Here is a 10616-nt window from a genome sequence, read left to right on the forward strand (position 1 = left end):
CTCTCAAATAAATAAATAAATAAGATACCTTCTCTTGGCTGCCCACCAAAACATAATGATAAGACCCTAATGCTAAAGACACCACATACTTCGGTTGCAGGACACAGAGAGATCAAGCTGTAAGTAAGCTGGAAGCTTCCTCCCGTTGTCTAACTGGTAGCACTGGTAGAGCTGTGCAGACTGCTGGGGGATCGTCACCAACAGCCTTACCCAGCTCTCAGCCCTGTGCAGCACAGTGCTGAGCTGTCAGGCAAGATGCCTCTGGTGCATAGTGCCGAAATTGCTATGGGGGTAACTCATCACTTTCTGCTTGGATTTGAGGGAAGCTCCACAGGAGCCAGGAGCATTCATCAAAGTCCCATTCACTAAATTCTCAGAATCCCCAAAAGCCTGTGACTAGGGAAGTCACAGTCCCTAGAATGGAGTCTACTACTGTTTTTCTTTCTTTTTTGTTTGTTTGTTTTGTTTTGTTTTTTGGAGGTAAGGTCTCACTCTAGCCCAGGCTGACCTGGAATTTACTACTCTCAAGCTGTCCTCAAACTCATGACAATTCTCCTACCTCTGCCTCCTGAGTGCTGTGATTAAAGGTATGTGCCACCATACCCAGCTTGTTTTAAAATTTATTTGTGTGTGTGCATATGAATGCCAACACATTTGTATGAGTACAGGCAAGAGTGTGCCATGGCCAGGCATGGTGGTGTACACCTTTAATCCCAACACTCAGGAGGCTGAAGTAGGAGGATCACTGTGAGTTCAAGGTCAATCTGAGACTAATTCCAGGTCAGCCTGGGCTAGAGCAACACCCTGCCTCTGAAAAAAGAAAGTGTCCCACGGAGCATGTGATGATCAGAAAGCATTGTTTGCTACTCCATTTGCAGGCTTCTGAAATATTCTCCTGTCTTGGCATCTCCTCAGCCCTAGAAGCACTGGGATTGCAGAAGCCTGCCATAGCATTGACTTTCACATGGGATGTGGGGATCTGAACTCAGGTACTCAGAGTTGCACAGCAAGCACTTTACCCACTGAACTATCTCCCCTGCCCCTAATATTGTTTGCTAAACAGATGTGTTCTCTACCTGCCTTTTTTTTTTTCCCTGAGGTAGGATCTCACTCTAGCTAGGCTGACCTGGAATTTACTATGTAGTCTCAGGGTAGCCTTGAACTCATGGAAACTGTCCAATCTCTGACTCTCAAATGCTGAGATTAAAGTTATATACCACCATGCCCAGATTTTTTTTTTTTTTTTTTTTGAGGTAGGGTATCACTCTAGCCCACGCTGACCTGAATCTCACTCTGTAGCCTCAGGCTGGCCTCCAACTCACAGTGATTCTCCTACCTCTGCCTCCTGAATGCTGAGAGCATCAGGTTTGCTGAGATGAACATCCAGACCAGGCACAGTTATGGAGGAAGGGATATTTATTGAAGCTTACATGATCCAGCATAATGGCAAAAGAAGCTGACCTGCCTTTACAAGACCAAACACGCAGTGAGAAGCAAAAGCCTAAAAGCCACACAGCATAGCACACTTCAGGAACTCCAGCTGGACACACTTTGCATATCTTTAGATTGAAATCTCAAACCCGCCATCATACCTTAAGATCTGCTCAGTGACCCTGCCTCCAGCCAGGTGGCTTCAGATGCAAACTACAAACTAATAAAACACTGAATATATTGGGGCCACCCATTCAAACTACCACAGGTAGGGTCTCACTCTAGCCCATGCTGACCTGAATCTCATCTGTAGTCTTAGGCTGGCCTCCAACTCACAGTGATTCTCCTACCTCTACCTCCTGAATTCTGGGATTTAAGGCATGCACCACCACACTCAGTTTCCAACTGTCTTCTAAATATTTATATTTATGCCTACAAATTAGTACTGCTCCCAGCCTTGGTCCCTTGGTCAGAGAAGCTTCCTCCCCATGGGTGGTGGTTAATGTACAGACTCAAAATGGTCAAAGTGACTACTGACTGCTCAGTCCTATGTGGGACATCTGTGTCTCCTGCTGCAAGGTTCAAAGACTCATGGAAAAGAGAATGGAAAGAATATAAAGTTCCAAGAATGGAGAGGAGTGCTATGGAACACAATAAGGTCATTGTAGTCATGAACTCTTAAAAGCTGTGATTATGTGCACAAGATTGAGCCTGTCACTATTCCCTCATGAATGATCTGAGGAGCTATTGGTAGTTAATGATTGCTGGAGAGGGGGGAGCCAGTCATTCTCTTCAGTGATGTAGCCACTAATAAGTGGCCCATGCTCCAGTGAATAGCCTCTCACTCATGCTCATGCAAACTCAGTGGCCCTCCACCCCCTGAAAAAGACATGAAAATAGAAGGGAAACTAGTTGAGAAGAAGGGATTCAGTGTGAGTAGGAGAGGGATAATAAACAGTAATGTTGGGCTGGAGAGATGGCTTAGCACTTCAGGTGCTGGCCCGTGAAGCCTAAGGACCCAAGTTGGATTCTCCAGTATCTATGTAAGCCAGATACATGTGTCTGGAGTTCGTTTGCAGTGGCTGGAGACCCTGGCATGCCCATTCTCTCTGTCTGTATGTCTGTTTCTCTCTCTCTCTAGGTGTTGGAGCCAGGCATGGTGGTGCATGCCTTTAATACCAGCACTTGGGAGGCAGAAGTAAGAGGATCACTGTGCCATGAGTTTGAGGCCAGCCTGAGACTACATAGTGAGACCCTACCTCAGGAAAAAGAAAAAAAAAAGAGGGGCTGGAGAGATGGCTTAGCGGTTAAGGCATTTGCCTGCAAAGCCAAAGGACCTTGGTTCAATTTCCCAGGGCCCACATAAGCCAGATGCACAAGGGGGCACATGTGTATGGAGTTCGTCCACAGTGGCTAGAGGCCTTGGTGTGCCCATTCTCTCCCCCAGCCTCTCTCTTTCTCAAGCAAATAATAACTTTAAATTTTTTTTTTGTTTTATGTTTTTTATTTGAAAGTGATAGACAGAGAAAGAGGCAGAGAGAGAGAGTGAGAGAGAATGGGCATGCCAGGGCCTCCAGCCACTGCAAACGAACTCCAGACGCATGTGCCCCCTTGTGCATCTGGCTAAGGTGGGTCCTGAGGAATCGAGCCTTAAACCAGGGTCCTTAGGCTTCACAGGCAAGCACTTAACCGCTAAGCCATCTCTCCAGCCCAATGATAAAGTTTTTAAAAAATAAAAAAAGGTAATGTTGGGGCTAGAGATGATGGCTCAGCCGTTAACGTGCTTGCTGCAAAGGCTAACAATCTAAGTCAGTTCCCCAGTACCTACGTAATACCAGGTGTACAGGTGGCACGTGCATCTGGAGTTCGTTTGCAGTAGCTAGAGGCCCTGGTGATGCCACAGGCTGAGGGTGAAGCTCAGTTGGTACAGTACTTGCATAGTGTGCATGAAGGGCTCACTTGTATCCCCAGCACCACATAAACCAGGTATGATGGTACACACCAGCAACCTCAGCACTTGTGAGGCAGAGGCAGAAGGATCAGAAGGTCAAGGTCATCCTCAGCTACACAGCAAGTTTGAAATCAATTTGGACTACATGAGATTCCCTCTCAACAAACAAAACAAGAAGGAAAAGGAGGAAGGAAGGGAAGGGTGCTAAAATGTAAAACACTAGTAAGGGGATAAGGAAATACTGTTGCAAATCCAGAATAAAACAAAAGCTTCAAACTTTAATCTTAAAATATTTTCCAGAACCAGGCATAGTGGCACACGCCTTTAATCCCAGCGCTCAGGAGGCAGAGGTAGGAGGATCGCGGAGAGTTTATGGCCACTCTGAGACTACATAGTGAATTCCAGGTCAGCCTGGACTAGAGTGAGATCTACCTCAAAAAAAAAAAAAAAAAAAAAAAAAACCTTTCCAATCCATACAAGACAATGAGACTAAGTGGGTCAAAAGTATAGATCCAGGGCTGGAAACATGGCTTAGCAGTTAAGACGCTTGCCTGCAAAGCAAAAGGACCCAGGTTTGTTTAAGATGCTTGCCTGAAAAGAAAAAGGACCCAGGTTTGATTCTCTCCAGGTCCCATGTAAGCCAGATGCACATGGTGGTGCATGCATCTGGAGTTCGTTTGCAATGGCTGGAGGCCTTGGCGCATCCATTTTCCCTCTCTCTCTACCTGCCTATTTCTGTATCTCTCTCTTTCTCTCAAATAAATAAATATTTTTTTAAAAAAAAGCAAAAGCAGGGCTGGAGAGATGGCTTAGCAGTTAAGTGCTTGCCTGTGAAGCCTAAGGACCCCAGTTCAAGGCTTGATTCACCAGTACCCACATAAGCCGGATGCACAAAGTGGCATGTGTATCTGGAGTTCATTTGTAGTGGCTGGAGGACTTGGTGCACCCATTCTCTCTCTCTCTCTTGCTCTCAAATAAATAAATAAAAATAAAACAAAATTTCAAATATTTGTTTTTAAAAAGCAAAAGAAAAAATGTCTTTGAGCCCCCTGGGAATTTATAGATCATATTAGTTACTTTTCTCATCTCTGTGATAAAACACACAACAGAAACAGCTGAAGGACAGAGGGCTTATTTAGGCTCCTAGTTCCAGAAGGTCCTGTCCATTGTGATAAAGAAGAAATGGTGGCCACTACTCAGTGTGCCCAGCCAGAGCTTGTGACTTCTTGTATACATAGCACAGAACAGGAAGTAGAAAGCATGGGTTGGACCCGAAAGAATATAATATCTGTGGTAATTTAAATAAATGTCTCCTAATAGATTCAGCTTTATTAAAATTTCATAGATGCCCAGCTACCTAGGTGGAAGAGGTGTCTGTCACTGGACAGATCTTAGGGCCCAACCCTAAGGTGTGGTGGTGGATTTGAAATTCCAATCTAAAGATATACAGAGTGCCTAGTACTGCCTGTAGTTCCTGAAGTATGTGCTGTGTGATGTGGCTTTTTCTCTCTGTCTGCTTGGACCTATAAAAGCAAGGCCAGCTTCTTTTGCCATTATAGAACTTGCCCTGGAACTATAAGCTTCAATAAATCCCTTCCTCCATAACTATGCCTGGTCTGAAAGTTCATCTCAATGACCTAAATAAATTTTTAAGCTACATAAATTGCTACCAGGAGTGGGGTGAGATAAATCTGACCATGTGGATTTTGATCTTTTGGAACTTTTGTTTTGAAGGAACAGACATGGGCTTGGGGCTTACAACTAAAGATTCCCTCTGGAGTGGTAAGCCATGTATTATGGATTATTATGATGAGAGTTTGAAAATGCTAAGTTCAGAGAGAATTGTGTTTTGAGGCTTGGCTTTCTAAGGGAAAGGAAAGACTGCAGAGGAGTTTGTTGGAATCTGACTACTGGCATAAGGACTAACTGTATTCTGCTGCCCCCAGGCCCAACAAGTTTGATCAAGGTTAAGTTTGTAATGGACTGATGTGCTTGGCTAAAGATATTAGACCGGGGATTTAAGATTTTAAGTGAAAAACTTCAAACAAGTTAAAATTACAGACACTGAGATTGGTATTAACAATCTTAAGGAACATGGCCCAACTGCTTTGCATTAAAACAATATAGAGGATGCCTGAGGAAAAACTATGACAAAAATTCAAACTCTTTTGGAAAAGAGTTAACTGGGAAAAGAACCTGCTTTTAAAGGTCATGATTCATTTTGTCCCTAAATTAAAAATATGGCTGCATTCTGCACACATGGTATTGGTTTCTAAAACATAAAAAATATGTGCAGTGGTTGTAAAATTCTCATGTCTGCAGAGCTGCTGCTGAGATGCAGCATGAGGCAGGGCGTGATGACCCAGATAGTCTGGGAGAGCCATTGGAAGATGGTCCGTGGTTAATATGGAAACCTAAAGATGTTTTGGCTATACAAAAACTATACAAGGGCTTCCATGGAGTGCACTGTCGGCCTGGGAGGAAAGTTTTTTCTGGCTACTCTGCCCAGCTGAAGGAGTGAAACTAAAAACCTAGAGACTGTCAGTCAGTGGTTATATCAGACTTGAACTGAAGAAGATTGATGTTTGCTTAATGGTTGTTGAGTTTACATTGTTCCAGTCTCTCCTTGCTATGCCTTATAACAGTTAAAGATGTTTACTTTCTGCCATGATATGTTAAAAATATATAAGTTGTTTAATTTTACAGGACTCACATCTAAGAGACAATCTTAAATCTCAGAGGAGGCTTAGACTTTAAAACTATTTTAAGCTGCTAAAACTGTGGAGACTTTTAAAATTAGACTGAATACAATTTACAATGTAAATGATTTTTACTCTATTGGGGGTCAGGGTCAAAATGTGGTAGGTTAAACCAGGCATGGTGACGCACGCCTTTAATCCCAGTACTCGAAAGGCAGAGGTAGGAGGATGGCCGTGAGTTCGAGGCCACCCTGAGACTACATAGTGAATTCCAGGTCAGCCTGAGCTAGAGTGAGTCCCTACCTCGAAAAAACAAAAAACAAAACAAAACAAAAAAGTGGTAGTTTAAATAGATGTTCTCCAATAGATTCAGTTTTATTAAAACTTTTTAGATTTCCAGCTACCTGGGTAGAAGAGGTGGCACTGGACAGGTCCTAGGGTCCAACCCTAAGGTGCTGTGGTGGATTTTAAATTCCACTCTAAAAATATACAAAGTGCCTAGTTCTGCCTGGAGTTCCTAAAGTGTGTGCTATGTGGTGTAGCTTCTCTCTCTCTCAATCTCTCTCTCTCTCTCTCTACTTGGACCTATAAAAGCAGGGCCAACTTCTGCCATTATAAAACTTCACCTGGATCTGTAAACTTCAATAAATCTCTTCCGTCATAACTGTGCCTAATCTGAAAATGCATCTCAATGACCCAGAGTTGTCTGCGATAGTGTTCAAAGGCCACCCCTAGTGATCTCTTGCCAGAAAGGCACTTCCACCAAACACAGTAACCAAAATATGAGACTGTGGGGACATTTTCAGATTCAAACTATAACACAACTCAACTTTGTGCCCACTAAGCAAGTTAGACAAACTCAGATCTTCGTCTGAGTTAATAATATCACCAGATGACTGACAGAAGCAATCATGTCACCACATAATATGCTACCATTCTTCAAATTCTTCCTATAAATCTAAGATATCATGAAAGAGAACAATAAACATGAAAATGTCTAAAAACAGATGCTAGAGTTGTCAGATACAGACTGTGATATGGCCATATATGCTTTCAAGAAAATAATTTTAAAAAAAACAGTGCAAAAATCTTTTCAGGGGACTGGAAACTATAAAAAGCAAAGGGTTGTGTTATACCACAAAAAAACAAGCAGTTCTGAAAGTGAAAAATACAATCACTAAAATTAAAAACTGAGTGGATATATTTAACAGAGCTCAAAAGAGAAGGTAAGGGGTGAGGACATGGCTCAGAGGTTAAAGGCACTTGTTTGCCTACCAGCCCAGGGTCAATTCCCCAATATCCACATAAACCAGATGTACAAAGTGACCCATGTGCCTGGAGGTAGTTTGCAGTCACACGGGAGCCTGACATGCCCATATCCTTGCTCTCTCTCTCTCTTAAGTAAATAAGTAAAAATATTTTTTAAACAGATGGTAAGTAAAAAACATCCAGAGTTATGCAGAGACAAAATATGGAAAATAGAAAACATATGATAAAAGAGAATGCTCAACTTATTTTATTGTAGCCCAAGAAGAAGGAAGTAGAAGAAATAGTTGAATCGAGTCTAAGCAAGTTAAAATTGTGGTTACAGGGCTGGGGAGATGGCTTATAAGTTAAGGTGGTACTTGCCTGCAAAGCCTAGGGACCCATGTTCAATCTCTCTCCAGATCCCACATAAGCCAGACAAAGGTAACACAAGTGCAAGGTTGCACATGCACACTATGTGGTGCAAACGTCTGGAGTTCTATTGCAGTGGCTGAGGTCCTGACATGCCAATTCTCTCTCTCTCTCTCTCTCTCTCTAAAAAAATTATGGCAACAAAGCAAGGTTGGTTAAATATTAGAAAAACAATTAATGTAAATCAGCACATTAGAGAGTGAAAGGGGAATCAAAGGCTTATCTCAACAAATGCAAAAATAATAATTGAAATTCAACATAACTCTTGATTAAATTCTTAGTAAACTAGGACTAGAAGTGAATCTCTTAATTTAATGAATTGCACTGCCAAAACATACCGTGTACACAATTTGTACTTGAATGTTGTGGTAATTTGAATGCATGTCTCCTGGCTGACTGAGGTATTTTATTGAAACTGGGATTTTCAGCCACTTGGCTGGAGGAGGTGGGGGTCTGGTTTCCAGGCCTAAGGTGTGCAGAGCAGTCAGAGCTCCACCTGGGCCCTGCAGCTTGGGCACGCTTGCTGGTGGTGCTGCCAGAGAGGGGCTTCTCTTTCTCTGCTTGGAGCTGTGAAAGGGAGCCAGCTTCCTTCGCCATTACAGACCTTCCCCTGGATCTGCAAGTTTCAAATAAATCTCTTCCTCCCCTGAACTGGTTCTGGTTTGGAAGTTCATCCCAGCCACCTGGAGCAGACTATAACAAATAGTAATGGCTCAATCCTAAACCCTTTCCTTCTGAGATCAGGAGCAAAAGAACAGCGCCTGTTGCCACCACTTCTGTTCATTTTGTCCTGAAGACCTTAATATGATAGTAAAACAAGGTGAACGTTATTAGCATCAATTTTTTTCTTACTTTTTAAACTGTTTATTGCCAACTTGCACACATATAGACAACATACCATGTCAAACTCCCCCCTTACTACCCTCCCTTTAGCATCATTCTTAACAGATGATATGATTTTGGTTATAGAAAACTTGCAAAACTTCATAAACTAACTTATTAAAATTCATAACAGAAGGTAGCTAGGTTTCTAGATAAAAAATCAATATACAAAAGTCAATTTTATTGCTGTGTGCCAGCCACATACCAAAGTAGAGAAAAATAACCATTCATATTATCATAAATGGCCAAATATCTAGTAATAAATCTAATAAACTAGATGGAAAGTCTATACAAAGAAACTTTATAAAAGACTTTTTATTAAGAATGAAATAAATAGTATGATATATCATGCTATTGGATTGAATGCCAGTTTCTCTGTACACTATTTTATGTGTTCAGTGTCTTTATAATCAAAGTTAAAAGTTTTGGGGCTAGAGAAATGGTTTAGTAGGTAAGACATTTGCCTGCAAAGCCTAAGGACCCATGTTCAACTCTCCAGGTCCTATGTAAGCCAGATTTACAAAGGTGGGCAAGTACATGATTGCACAAGCCCACTAGGTAATGCTAGCATCTGGAGTTCAATTTCAGTGGCTGAGGTCCTGGAATGCCAATTCTTGCTCCCTCTCTATCTTTCTCTAAAATAAATTAAAAAATAAAAAATTCTGAAATTAGGCTTAGTCGTTAAATGTGTTTGTTTGTAGCCAGGCATGATGGCGCACACCTTTAATCCCAGCACTCAGGAAGCAGAGGTAGGAGGATCGACATGAGTTCAAGGCACCCTGAGATTACATAGTGAATTCCAGTTCAGCCTGGGCTAAAGCGAGACCCTACTTGGAAAGACAAAACAAAAAAAACAAACAAGGGCTGGAGAGATGGCTTAGCGGTTAAGCGCTTGCCTGTGAAGCCTAAGGACCCCGGTTCGAGGCTCGGTTCCCCAGGTCCCACGTTAGCCAGATGCACAAGGGGGCGCACGCGTCTGGAGTTCGTTTGCAGAGGCTGGAAGCCCTGGCGCGCCCATTCTCTCTCTCTCTCCCTCTATCTGTCTTTCTCTCTGTGTCTGTCACTCTCAAATAAATAAATTTAAAAAAAATTTAAAAAAAAAAAAAAAAACAAACAAACAAAAAAAGGTGCTTGCTTATAAAGTTTGGTGGCCCAGGTTTCATGACTCACAAAGTGGTACATGTGTCCGGAGTTCATTTGCAGCAGCAGGAGGCTCTGATGCGCGTGCGCGCGTGCGCTCTCTCTCTCTCTCTCTCTTTCTGTCTCTCTCAAATAAATATTTAAAAACTTAAGCTGGTGGGGCTGGAAAGACGACTTAGTGGTTAAGGCACTTGTCTGCAAAGCCAAAGGACCTCAGTTAGACTCCCCAGAACCCACATAAACCAGATGAACCATTAATCCCAGCACTCGGGAGGCAGAGGTAGGAGGATCATTATAATTTTGAGGGTAGCCTGAGACTGCATAGTGAATTCAGGTCAGCCTGGGCTAGAGTGAGCCCTTACCTCAAAAAACCAAAGAGATACAGAGAGAGAAAGAAAAAGGAAAACACAAAGAAAGTGAGTATGGACAAGCCAGGGCCTTATACCACTGCAAAAAAACTCCAGACACATGTGCCATTTTGTGAATCTAGCTTTATGTGGGTATTGGGGAATCAAACTCAGACTGTCATGCTTTGCAAGCAAGTATCTTTAACCACTGAGCCATCTCTCCAGCCCTTGTTTTAGATGTTGAGACAACATATCATTATGATAGCCCTGGCTGGCCCTGAGTTCTCAATTCCCCTGCCTCCGCCTCCCCAGCACTAGAATTAAAGGTGTGTACTACCATGTAAAGTGCTATCCCAGACTAACTGAACTAACCTGGAAGGAGCAATGTGTTCCTGTAGCTTCTTTCCGGTGAGCTGACCTTCCTGTTATGCATTGCTTCTTTTCTCTGGAAAAGAGCTACCGAGATAACCCTGCAGTCCTCAGGATAGA

This window comes from Jaculus jaculus, chromosome 7, assembly GCF_020740685.1.
Source record: "Jaculus jaculus isolate mJacJac1 chromosome 7, mJacJac1.mat.Y.cur, whole genome shotgun sequence".
Taxonomy (NCBI): domain Eukaryota; kingdom Metazoa; phylum Chordata; class Mammalia; order Rodentia; family Dipodidae; genus Jaculus; species Jaculus jaculus.